The sequence below is a fragment of the Lolium perenne genome, chromosome 6 (assembly GCF_019359855.2).
Source record: "Lolium perenne isolate Kyuss_39 chromosome 6, Kyuss_2.0, whole genome shotgun sequence".
NCBI classification, from domain to species: Eukaryota; Viridiplantae; Streptophyta; class Magnoliopsida; order Poales; family Poaceae; genus Lolium; species Lolium perenne.
This window is the reverse complement of record NC_067249.2, coordinates 177,100,343-177,111,464: the sequence shown is the minus strand read 5'-3', so window position 1 is coordinate 177,111,464 and position 11,122 is coordinate 177,100,343.

Here is an 11,122-nt window from a genome sequence, read left to right as displayed (position 1 = left end):
AACATGTAGATATCATCAATAATGTGGCATGGAACATAAGAAATTATCGATACGTCGGAGACGTATCAGCATCCCCAAGCTTAGTTTATGCTCGTCCCGAGCAGGTAAACGATAAACAAAGATAATTTCTGGAGTGACATGCCATCATAACCTTGATCATACTATTTGTAAAGCATATGTAGTGAATGCAGCGATCAAAACAATGTAAATGACATGAGTAAACAAGTGAATCATATAGCAAAGACTTTTCATGAATAGTACTTCAAGACAAGCATCAATGAGTCTTGCATAAGAGTTAACTCATAAAGCAATAATTCAAAGTAAAAGCATTGAAGCAACACATAGGAAGATTAAGTTTCAGCGGTTGCTTTCAACTTATAACATGTATATCTCATGAATATTGTCAATGCAAAGCAATATAACAAATGCAATATGCAAATATGTAGGAATCAATGCACAGTTCACACAAGTGTTTGCTTCTTGAGGTGGAGAGAAATAGGTGAACTGACTCAACATTGAAAGTAAAAGAATGGTCCTCCATAGAGGAAAAGCATCGATTGCTATATTTGTGCTAGAGCTTTGATTTTGAAAACATGAAACAATTTTGTCAACGGTAGTAATAAAGCATATGTATCATGTAAATTATATCTTATAAGTTGCAAGCCTCATGCATAGTGTACTAATAGTGCCCGCACCTTGTCCTAATTAGCTTGGACTACCGGATCATCACAATGCACATGTTTTGACCAAGTGTCACAAAGGGGTACCTCTATGCCGCCTGTACAAAGGTCTAAGGAGAAAGCTCGCATTGGATTTCTCGCTATTGATTATTCTTCAACTTAGACATCCATACCGGGACAACATAGACAACAGATAATGGACTCCTCTTTTATGCATAAGCATGTAACAACAATTAATAATTTTCTCATTTGAGATTGAGGATATATGTCCAAAACTGAAACTTCCACCATGGATCATGGCTTTAGTTAGCGGCCCAATGTTCTTCTCTAACAATATGCATGCTTAACCATAAGGTGGTAGATCGCTCTTACTTCAGACAAGACGGACATGCATAGCAACTCACATGAAATTCAACAATGAATAGTTGATGGCGTCCCCAGTAAACATGGTTATCGCACAACAAGCAACTTAATAAGAGATAAAGTGCATAATTACATATTCAATACCACAATAGTTTTTAAGCTATTTGTCCCATGAGCTATATATTGCAAAGGTGAATGATGGAATTTTAAAGGTAGCACTCAAGCAATTTACTTTGGAATGGCGGAAAATACCATGTAGTAGGTAGGTATAGTGGACACAAATGGCATAGTGGTTGGCTCAAGTATTTTGGATGCATGAGAAGTATTCCCTCTCGATACAAGGTTTAGGCTAGCAAGGCTTATTTGAAACAAACACAAGGATGAACCGGTGCAGCAAAACTCACATAAAAGACATATTGAAAACATTATAAGACTCTACACCGTCTTCCTTGTTGTTCAAACTCAATACTAGAAATTATCTAGACCTTAGAGAAACCAAATATGCAAACCAAATTTTAGCATGCTATATGTATTTCTTCATTAATGGGTGCAAAGCGTATGATGCAAGAGCTTAAACATGAGCACAACAATTGCCAAGTATCACATTACCCAAGACATTAATAGCAATTACTACATGTATCATTTTCCAATTCCAACCATATAACAATTTAACGAAGGAGAAACTTCGCCATGAATACTATGAGTAGAAACTAAGGACATACTTGTCCATATGCTACAGCGGAGCGTGTCTCTCTCCCATAAAGTGAATGCTAGGATCCATTTTATTCAAACAAAACAAAAAACAAAAACAAACCGACGCTCCAAGCAAAGCACATAAGATGTGATGGAATAAAAATATAGTTTCAGGGGAGGAACCTGATAGTGTTGTCGATGAAGAAGGGGATGCCTTGGGCATCCCCAAGCTTAGACGCTTGAGTCTTCTTAGAATATGCAGGGGTGAACCACCGGGGCATCCCCAAGCTTAGAGCTTTCACTCTCCTTGATCATGTTGCATCATACTCCTCTCTTGATCCTTGAAAACTTCCTCCACACCAAACTCGAAACAACTCATTAGAGGGTTAGTGCACAATAAAAAATTAACATATTCAGAGGTGACACAATCATTCTTAACACTTCTGGACATTGCATAATGCTACTGGACATTAGTGGATCAAAGAAATTCATCCAACATAGCAAAAGAGGCAATGCGAAATAAAAGGCAGAATCTGTCAAAACAGAACAGTTCGTATTGACAAATTTTAAAATGGCACCAGACTTGCTCAAATGAAAATGCTAAAATTGAATGAAAGTTGCGTACATATCTGAGGATCATGCACGTAAATTGGCTTAATTTTCTGAGCTACCTACAGGGAGGTAGACCCAGATTCGTGACAGCAAAGAAATCTGGAACTGCGCAGTAATCCAAATCTAGTACTTACTTTACTATCAAAGACTTTACTTGGCACAACAAAACACTAAACTAAGATAAGGAGAGGTTGCTACAGTAGTAAACAACTTCCAAGACACAAAATAAAAACAAAGTACTGTAGGTAAAAACATGGGTTGTCTCCCATAAGCGCTTTTCTTTAACGCCTTTCATGTAGGCGCAGAAAGTGTGTATCAAGTATTATCAAAGGGTGGTGCATTCTCAGCGGGGTGTGGGGCTTTCTCAACCAGGCATAGTATATTAGATACATAAGTTTTAGCATCTCCCTTTTCATTAGTCTTAGGCATGCTACTCTCATCAAACAGATTTTCAGGAACAAGCCAAGCATAATTATTTTCTAGTGCATCATTCATAGCTAGGAGCTTACATGGTATTGGTGCTTTGATTTCCCCACCATCATCAATATTATTAGTGTATCTTATTCTATCCATGTCCATCTTTTCAAGGAGACTAACAAAATTAGTATTCGAACCAAGCATATTAAATTTAGCAAAGACCTTTCTAGCTTCTCTTGCTAGACCGCCAAATTCTCTAAGAAGGGTTTCTAAAACAAAATCTTTCTTTTCCCCTTCTTCCATATCGCCAAGTGTGAGAAACATGTGTTGGATTATAGGATTAAGATTAACAAATTTAGTTTCCAACAGGCGAACTAAATGTGCAGCAGCAATTTCATAAGTAGGCGCAAGGTCTACCAAGTGTCTATCTTCAAAATTTTCAATGGTACTAACATGATTGAAGAATTCTTCTATATTATTTCTTCCAACTATAGACCCACGTCCTACCGGTATGTCTTTTGTGGTAAAATTAAAAGGAAACATGATGAATCAAGTAAAGTAAATGCAAGTAACTAATTTTTTTGTGTTTTTGATATAGCAATCAAGATAACAAATAAGGTAAAACTAGCAACTAATTTTTTTGTATTTTGATTTAGTGCAGCAAACAAAGTAGTAAATAAAACTAAGCAAGACAAAAACAAAGTAAAGAGATTGAGAAGTGGAGACTCCCCTTGCAGCGTGTCTTGATCTCCCCGGCAACGGCGCCAGAAATTTAGCTTGATGGCGTGTAACTCACACATTCGTTGGAAACCCCAAGAGGAAGGTATGATGCGCACAACAGCAAGATTTCCCTCAGAAAGAAACCAAAGTTTATCGAACCATGAGGAGCCAAGAAGCACGTTGAAGGTTGATGGCGGCGGGATGTAGTGCGGCGCAACACCAGGGATTCCGGCGCCAACGTGGAACCTGCACAACACAACCAAAGTACTTTGCCCCAACGAAACAGTGAGGTTGTCAATCTCACCGGCTTGCTGTAACAAAGGATTAACCGTATTGTGTGGAAGATGATTGTTTGCAAAAAACAGTAGAACAAGTATTGCAGTAGATTGTATTTCAGTAAAGAGAATTGGACCGGGGTCCACAGTTCACTAGAGGTGTCTCTCCCATAAGACAAACAGCATGTTGGGTAAACAAATTACAGTTGGGCAATTGACAAATAAAGAGGGCATGACCATGCACATACATATTATGATGAGTATACTGAGATTTAATTGGGCATTACGACAAAGTACATAGACCGCCATCCAACTGCATCTATGCCTAAAAAGTCCACCTTCAGGTTATCATCCGAACCCCCTCCAGTATTAAGTTGCAAAGCAACAGACAATTGCATTAAGTATGGTGCGTAATGTAATCAACAACTACATCCTTAGACATAGCATCAATGTTTTATCCCTAGTGGCAACAGCACAACACAACCTTAGAACTTTCTCACATCGTCCTGTGTCAATGTGCATGAACCCACTATCGAGCATAAATACTCCCTCTTGGAGTTACAAGCATCTACTTGGCCAGAGCATCTACTAGTAACGGAGAGCATGCAAGATCATAAACAACACATAGATATAACTTTGATAATCAACATAACAAGTATTCTCTATTCATCGGATCCCAACAAACGCAACATATAGAATTACAGATAGATGATCTTGATCATGTTAGGCAGCTCACAAGATCCGACAATGATAGCACAATGGGGAGAAGACAACCATCTAGCTACTGCTATGGACCCATAGTCCAGGGGTAGACTACTCACACATCACACCGGAGGCGACCATGGCGGCGTAGAGTCCTCCGGGAGATGATTCCCCTCTCCGGCAGGGTGCCGGAGGCGATCTCCTGGATCCCCCGAGATGGGATCGGCGGCAGCGGCGTCTCTGGAAGGTTTTCCGTATCGTGGCTCTCGGTATTGGGGGTTTCGTCACGGAGGCTTTAAGTAGGCGGAAGGGTAGGTCAAGAGGCGGCACGAGGGGCCCAGACCATAGGGCCGCGCGGCCAGGGCAGGGGCCACGCCGCCCTATGCTCTGGCTGCCTCGTGGCCCCTCTTCGTCTCGTCTTCGGACTTCTGGAAGCTTCGTGGCAAAATAGGACCCTGGGCGTTGATTTCGTCCAATTCCGAGAATATTTCGTTACTAGGATTTCTGAAACCAAAAACAGCAGAAAACAAAGAATCGGCACTTCGGCATCTTGTTAATAGGTTAGTTCCAGAAAATGCACGAATATGACATAAAGTGTGCATAAAACATGTAGATAACATCAATAATGTGGCATGGAACATAAGAAATTATCGATACGTTGGAGACGTATCAACAGCCTTTCTGGAACCAAAAACAACAGAAAACAGCAACTGGCCCTTCGGCATCTTGTCAATAGGTTAGTTCCGAAAAACGCATCAAAACGATATAAAGTGTGAACAAAACATGTAGGTATTGTCATAAAACTAGCATGGAACATAAGAAATTATAGATACGTTTGAGACGTATCAATGGCCAATCCGACGGCTGGCGATCCGGGGGCTAGGAAATCAGATCCCCGGGGGACGCCAGCAGTTTCCAAAATTGATAAATAGCGTGATTTAACGGTAGCTGTAGCTTTTTCTCGCTTGCTGCCCGTTAAATGTCTTAGACCACTATTTAAAACTTTTGCTGATCACACCTTTTTCGCGAAAACGCAAAAGACTTGCGTTTCGATGCATTGATAGATAGGAAAAAAGGTTATATGTACAAGTCCTCGAAGGGACCCACACCCCGCACTACAACTCGACCCAAGAAAGAAGACCTAGTCTAGGGAATGATCTGGCGGACACCCCGGGCCCCCGCGCTCACCCACTGTTGCGCCTCGGTCTTGATGTCGTTGAGCAGGGAATGCACCGAGGGTTGTGCGTTATCAAAGATCGCAGCATTCCGGTGCTTCCAGATCCACCACGCCGTGAGCATGATTACCGACGATGTACCTTTGTGCAACTGGCGGGGAGCGGTTCGCACCGCCTGCGACCACCACTCCACGAAGTCCCCCTCCGAATCCGGAGGCCCTGAGGTAGATCGGATCCACGAGAGGACCTCGAACCAGATCGTCCTGGAGAATGAGCATCCGGTGAGTAGATGCGCCATAGTCTCCTCGGATTGGTCACACAGCGGGCATCTGGGCGCATGTGGTAGACCACGACGTGCCAACCTCTCACCTGTCCAACACCCGTCCAGACAGGCCAGCCATAAAAAGAATTTCACCCTAGGAGGCGCCCAGGATCTCCAGTTCAGCTCCCATGATGCTGAGGTGATCCCCCCCCCCTGGAAGAGGGCCTCATAGCAAGAATGGGAGGTGTACTGGCCGTCCGTCGTCCACAACTAGGACATCGCGTCTTGCTCCTCCGAAAGCTGGACATCCCTCAGTCTTACCCATAGTTGCACATATTGCCATAGTGCTAGGGGACTCGGTGCTCCAGCTATGTCGGGGATCCAAGTGCGGTCTACCAGTGCCTGACGCACCCGTACGCACCTTCCTGCGCCGTTTAGGAACTAGCGCGAACACCTCTGGCGCCATCTCCTTGATGGACCTGCCGTCCAGCCACCGGTCCTCCCAGAAGAGCGCGGACTCCCCATTACCCACAGTCATCGAGGTGGAAGCCGCGAAGATGTCCAGCTCCGCCTTCAAGAACTGCATGTCCAGCCCGCGCCATGGCCGTTGGGGGTCCGTGCGCATCCTCCATAGCCAACGCACCCTAAGGCTTATGGCCATCCGTGCAAGGTCGGGGATCCCCAACCCCCCTAGGTTAAGCGGCCGGCACACCCTTGCCCAGTTCACGTGGCAGTGACCTCCATTGGCCTCTGCCCGGCCCACCCAGAGGAACCCTCGCAGGATCTTGTTGATCTGTTTAAGGGTCTTTTTGTTCAGGGCCAGTACCATTAGCTGGTGCAGCGGGATTGCCGCCTCGGATCAGCGTCTCACACCTTTGTGCCCGCGGATTAGCGGATTCTGCTGCCGCGCGTACGTTTGCACTGCCCGCGGCTGGACCTCGAATCCTGATCGCGGACATCGCAGCTCGACTCTTTCATCGCCCCATATCCCTGGACCAATCGTTGTACACTCGAATCACGAAGCTGCGAGAGCCTGATGCGGATATAGTGGAATCTCCGCGGAAAAGCCTCAGTTGAACCTGGGTGCACGTGAACCCAGGTTGGAAATGCATTTTCGAAATGTGAAAAAAATCTGAAATAAAAATATCGGGGTACGTATGCATGTTTCATGTGTGCGTAGAAAGTTTTCGCGGAGAAACCACTTTTTTATTTCAGAATCTAAAAAAGACAAAATACGTCACATATATACTGCTATATAGCCCTGTAAAATTTCACTTTTTTGCCGAGGCAAAATAAAATAATTTTTCAGAACGAAACTCATGTCCAGGACACATGTTTGAGATGATCTTTACAATTATTTTGTGTTTCGATTTTTAAAACATGTTTTGACATCACAAACCCACTTTTGAAAAAATGGGTTCATCGTACACCCAGGTTCACAAAAGCCGGTCTCAGTAAACAGCAACCATGCCACAAGTCGACATCCCGTAGATAGATCCCCCTTTCAGCCTTTCCATTCCATTCCGATGATGTCCCCTCTCGACTCCACGGCTCGACTCGTCACCAAGGAAAAAGGAGCCCTATCCTGGTTCGATCGTCCCCCAAATTAAAGCCGGCAACGGCAAACCGCGCGATCGATAGAGAAACAAGTGGAAAATGCGCTTTCCGATCAGCTTCTTCTACCATCGTCATGTGGGATTCAGACGCTAGCTCGCCTTTCACAGAAAGGATGTGCTCGCGCAAAAGCAGGCGCACCGAGAGCTGGGGCTGATCGGAGGAGGGGGCAAACCAACGGTGGGAGGTGACGCCGTGACACGACGCATGCATTGCTAGCTTTTTTTTTTTTTTTTTTTTTTTTGCACATAAGAGGGGTCAGATGACCCCGGTGGAGCATTTATATTAAACCAAGTGGCAGGTACATTTTACAGGAAAGCCCTTTTACATCTCTTGCCCAGAGAAACCTAAAATTTGAAGAAAGGCCTTTCCACTTTACAAATACCACCCTGACCAAAATAGAGAAAAAGCAATCGGGTCCAAGGTAGTCTCCGCCACGCACCGCCGGCGAACTCGAGGCGTCACCGCCGAGTTCCGAGCGCATGATGCTCGAACGCCCATTGCCGACGACAAGGTCAAGCCCCTGGCGACCACCAGAGAGACGGGGACGAACCACTTGTCTCCCTCGTGGCGTCGAGCTCCAGCAGCCAACCGAGAAGGCCTCCGCCATGGAGGCAGATGAAGACGGGCCACCATATTGGCCAAAGATCATGGTGACAAGCTTGGTCACCATGTGTTCCGCTCGACGAAGATCAGCTCCAAAGAGGGAGCCAGCAGATCTGTCAAAAGCAGGGTCGTCGGAGATCCTCTCCCAATCTCCACCGCCATGGTGACCAGAGAGAGAGGGAATCAGGACGAACTCGCCCAGATCTCGTGACTCGGGGAAGACTTTTATTGGAGAGGATGACGCCGACCTGCCGCCGCTCGCCTCCGGCTCCGACCGCCGGAGCACCACGAGCAGCTGCAGCACCGCCGCCAGCAGCAGGGAGAAGCCCAGACTCCGCCGCCACCACCTCAACACGGGCATCTCGCCAAAATCCACAAGGGTAAACAGCAAATCTAGAAAGAGAAGACCTAGAACTAACCTATACTACTCCGGCGCGTCACCTTCACCGCCTCCGGCCGGCTATTCCGGCGGAGTGGCTCCGGATCTGCCCGGTCAGGAGGAGAGAGCGACCAGGAAACTGTAGCGCGATGAGAGCGAGGAGGGGGGAAAAGACGACCCAATTTCCAGCATTGCTAGCTAGAGATAAGCATATGTATGTGCTGGTTTGGTCTGGTCTCGATCATTTTCCCTAGTTTCCTTAGCCGAGTATGCTTTGGTCCTTGCCGTGAGATCACCGATCCTTTCTTATGAGCCGACAGCCCACGAGGCCACGATTATGTTTTTTAATCGGGGAAAGCAGTCAATAAAGGTCGACGTGAGTCGTCGTGTAAACTTTGTTACGACGCATGTTGCAACAAGAATTTGGACTCCTCGTCTCAACTGCGTAAGCTCTCAAATGCATATATTACATACTGCACCGTTTCAAAATTAAGGGTCTTAGCTTTATCAAAATATGGATGTATCTAGATATATTTTGTTAAATAAGTTTTAGAGAATTGGATCAATCTGTACCATCAGTCACCTAGATTTTACGGAATCGACATAACCTTCTTGTAACACACAAGTTGCAATCATTGTATAAATACTCATCAATGCAACGATCGAGGTGTGCACAATTTGCAACCTGACATACATCTCTTACATTGTATCAGATTGACATTTGGTCCTTGGCCTTCTCCTCCTTCAAAACCCTAGCCGCAAATCACCCAAAACCCTAGCCGCCAAACATCATGACTCTCCATCAGATTCGCCGAGAGGGAGAAAGTACTTTGTGAGCGAGTTGAAGCTCTCAGCGCCCGCGAGAGAGGCAAGCCGCCGAAAATAAGCAAAACCCTCGACACCACCAACCCTTCCGCCACCCCAATATCTAGTCCCTCTACCTATGCTACCTCCATCAAGCTCAATGTGCTCATCACCCTGGACCTCACCGCCTCCAACTATACCAACTGGCACAAGCTCTTCCTCGTCGCCCTCGGTCGGTACGGTATCACCTTCCATGTCCTTGCCGACCATGGCATCTCTTCCTCTGACACTTCGCCGACCTCTAATTGGGGTCGTGAAAACTACATGGCTCTAAATATTAATTGGTATCTACTTCTGCTCTGTGACCTAGCCGCCGCCCTCCTCCTCTCCCGCCCCCCTCCCAGGCAGCGGCGGAGGATCCGCCCGCACCGCCCCGAGCAGCCGCCCCCGGACCGCCGTACCTTAGTCGCCGCTGCTGCCGGCCTCGACCCCGGCCCCGTTCCTGGCCTTGGCCCCGGCTCCGGCCCCGTCCCCGGTGGCGGTGGCGGCGCCCCTTCCATCGAACGGCGAGGGGGAGGAGAGGGTTTCTGCGACGGTGTTCCATGGGAGGTGATGAAGCGCCGGTGGAGGAAGCCGGGCGGCACGGCTACTTGGCCGGGGCCTGATGCTCTCCGTTGGTAGCCATGGAGGATTCGGTGGAGCGGTGGCGGCCTCCGCCCCCGGTGACGGTTCGGCGGTGGTACGCATGATCCGCGCCGCCGTCCTCTTCCCTGGTGATCCGGCAGGAGGGACTGGCAGCGTGGGGGCTACTGGTCTTGCTTTGTTTTTGGTGGCGGTCCTCGGGTTTCTCGCAAGCGAAGATGAAGATCTACCGGAGGTCAGTTTGCCTTGATCTGGCTGGAGAGATGAGTTCTGGAAAGCTCCGCCGGTGAATGGAACGGTACATCTTTTGCCTGGAGTTTGCTGGATCGGGTGGTATTCGGTCACGCGCGTCCATGTTTTTATTCCGACCGTTTGGTTCCAGAGGGAGCGGCGCGAAGCTCTATTCTGTGTTGACATCAGGTGACTTTTTGGTCCATAGTGAAGCCAGAAGAAGAAATATAATGAAGGCCGGATTGGTGGACTGGCTAAAGGAGGTTCGAGTCTCCATGATGCTGAGGGATTTGCTTGGCGTTCCGGGCTCTGCAGCAGTGGTATGCATGTGGGGGCGGCAGCACAGGTGAAGTTCAGAGTCTTACATCTCAGGGTGAAAACCCAAATCCTGGCCTTAACTGGTTGTGTCTGGCAATGACCTTGTTGGAAGCATTGTTTTGAGAGTGGGGACTCTTCAGGGTGAAAACTTAAGACCTTTGGTCGGGCGACGACGGCGCTGGTGCACTGTTCCCTTCTGGGAGGCGTCGCTTTTGGAGAGTGTTTTTCAGGTGTTATCACGGTGGTGGTTGTATTGTTGTTTCTAGGTCTGGAATGCTGTAGCGGGAATTTTATTTCTTAGTTTTATTTAATCTTTTTTGGCTGCATGCATCCGTACTGCCATTAGGGTGAAACGTTGTTGCAGAGGCTGAATGTAATTAGTATCTTTTGATATTAATATATTCTCATTATCTAAAAAAATATTAATTGGTGACGCTGACATGAACGTGTGTGCATTCTAATCCTCAACTGTCCAACTGGAAAAAAAGAATTATCCCAGTGTGCTAGCTCTTCTCCGTCGAAGACGTAGATCTGCGTATAGACGCATGAGAGAAGACACGTTATAGCAAGGCGATCGACTTAGAATTTAAACTAAATAATTATTATAATTGCTCAGAAATATTTCAAGA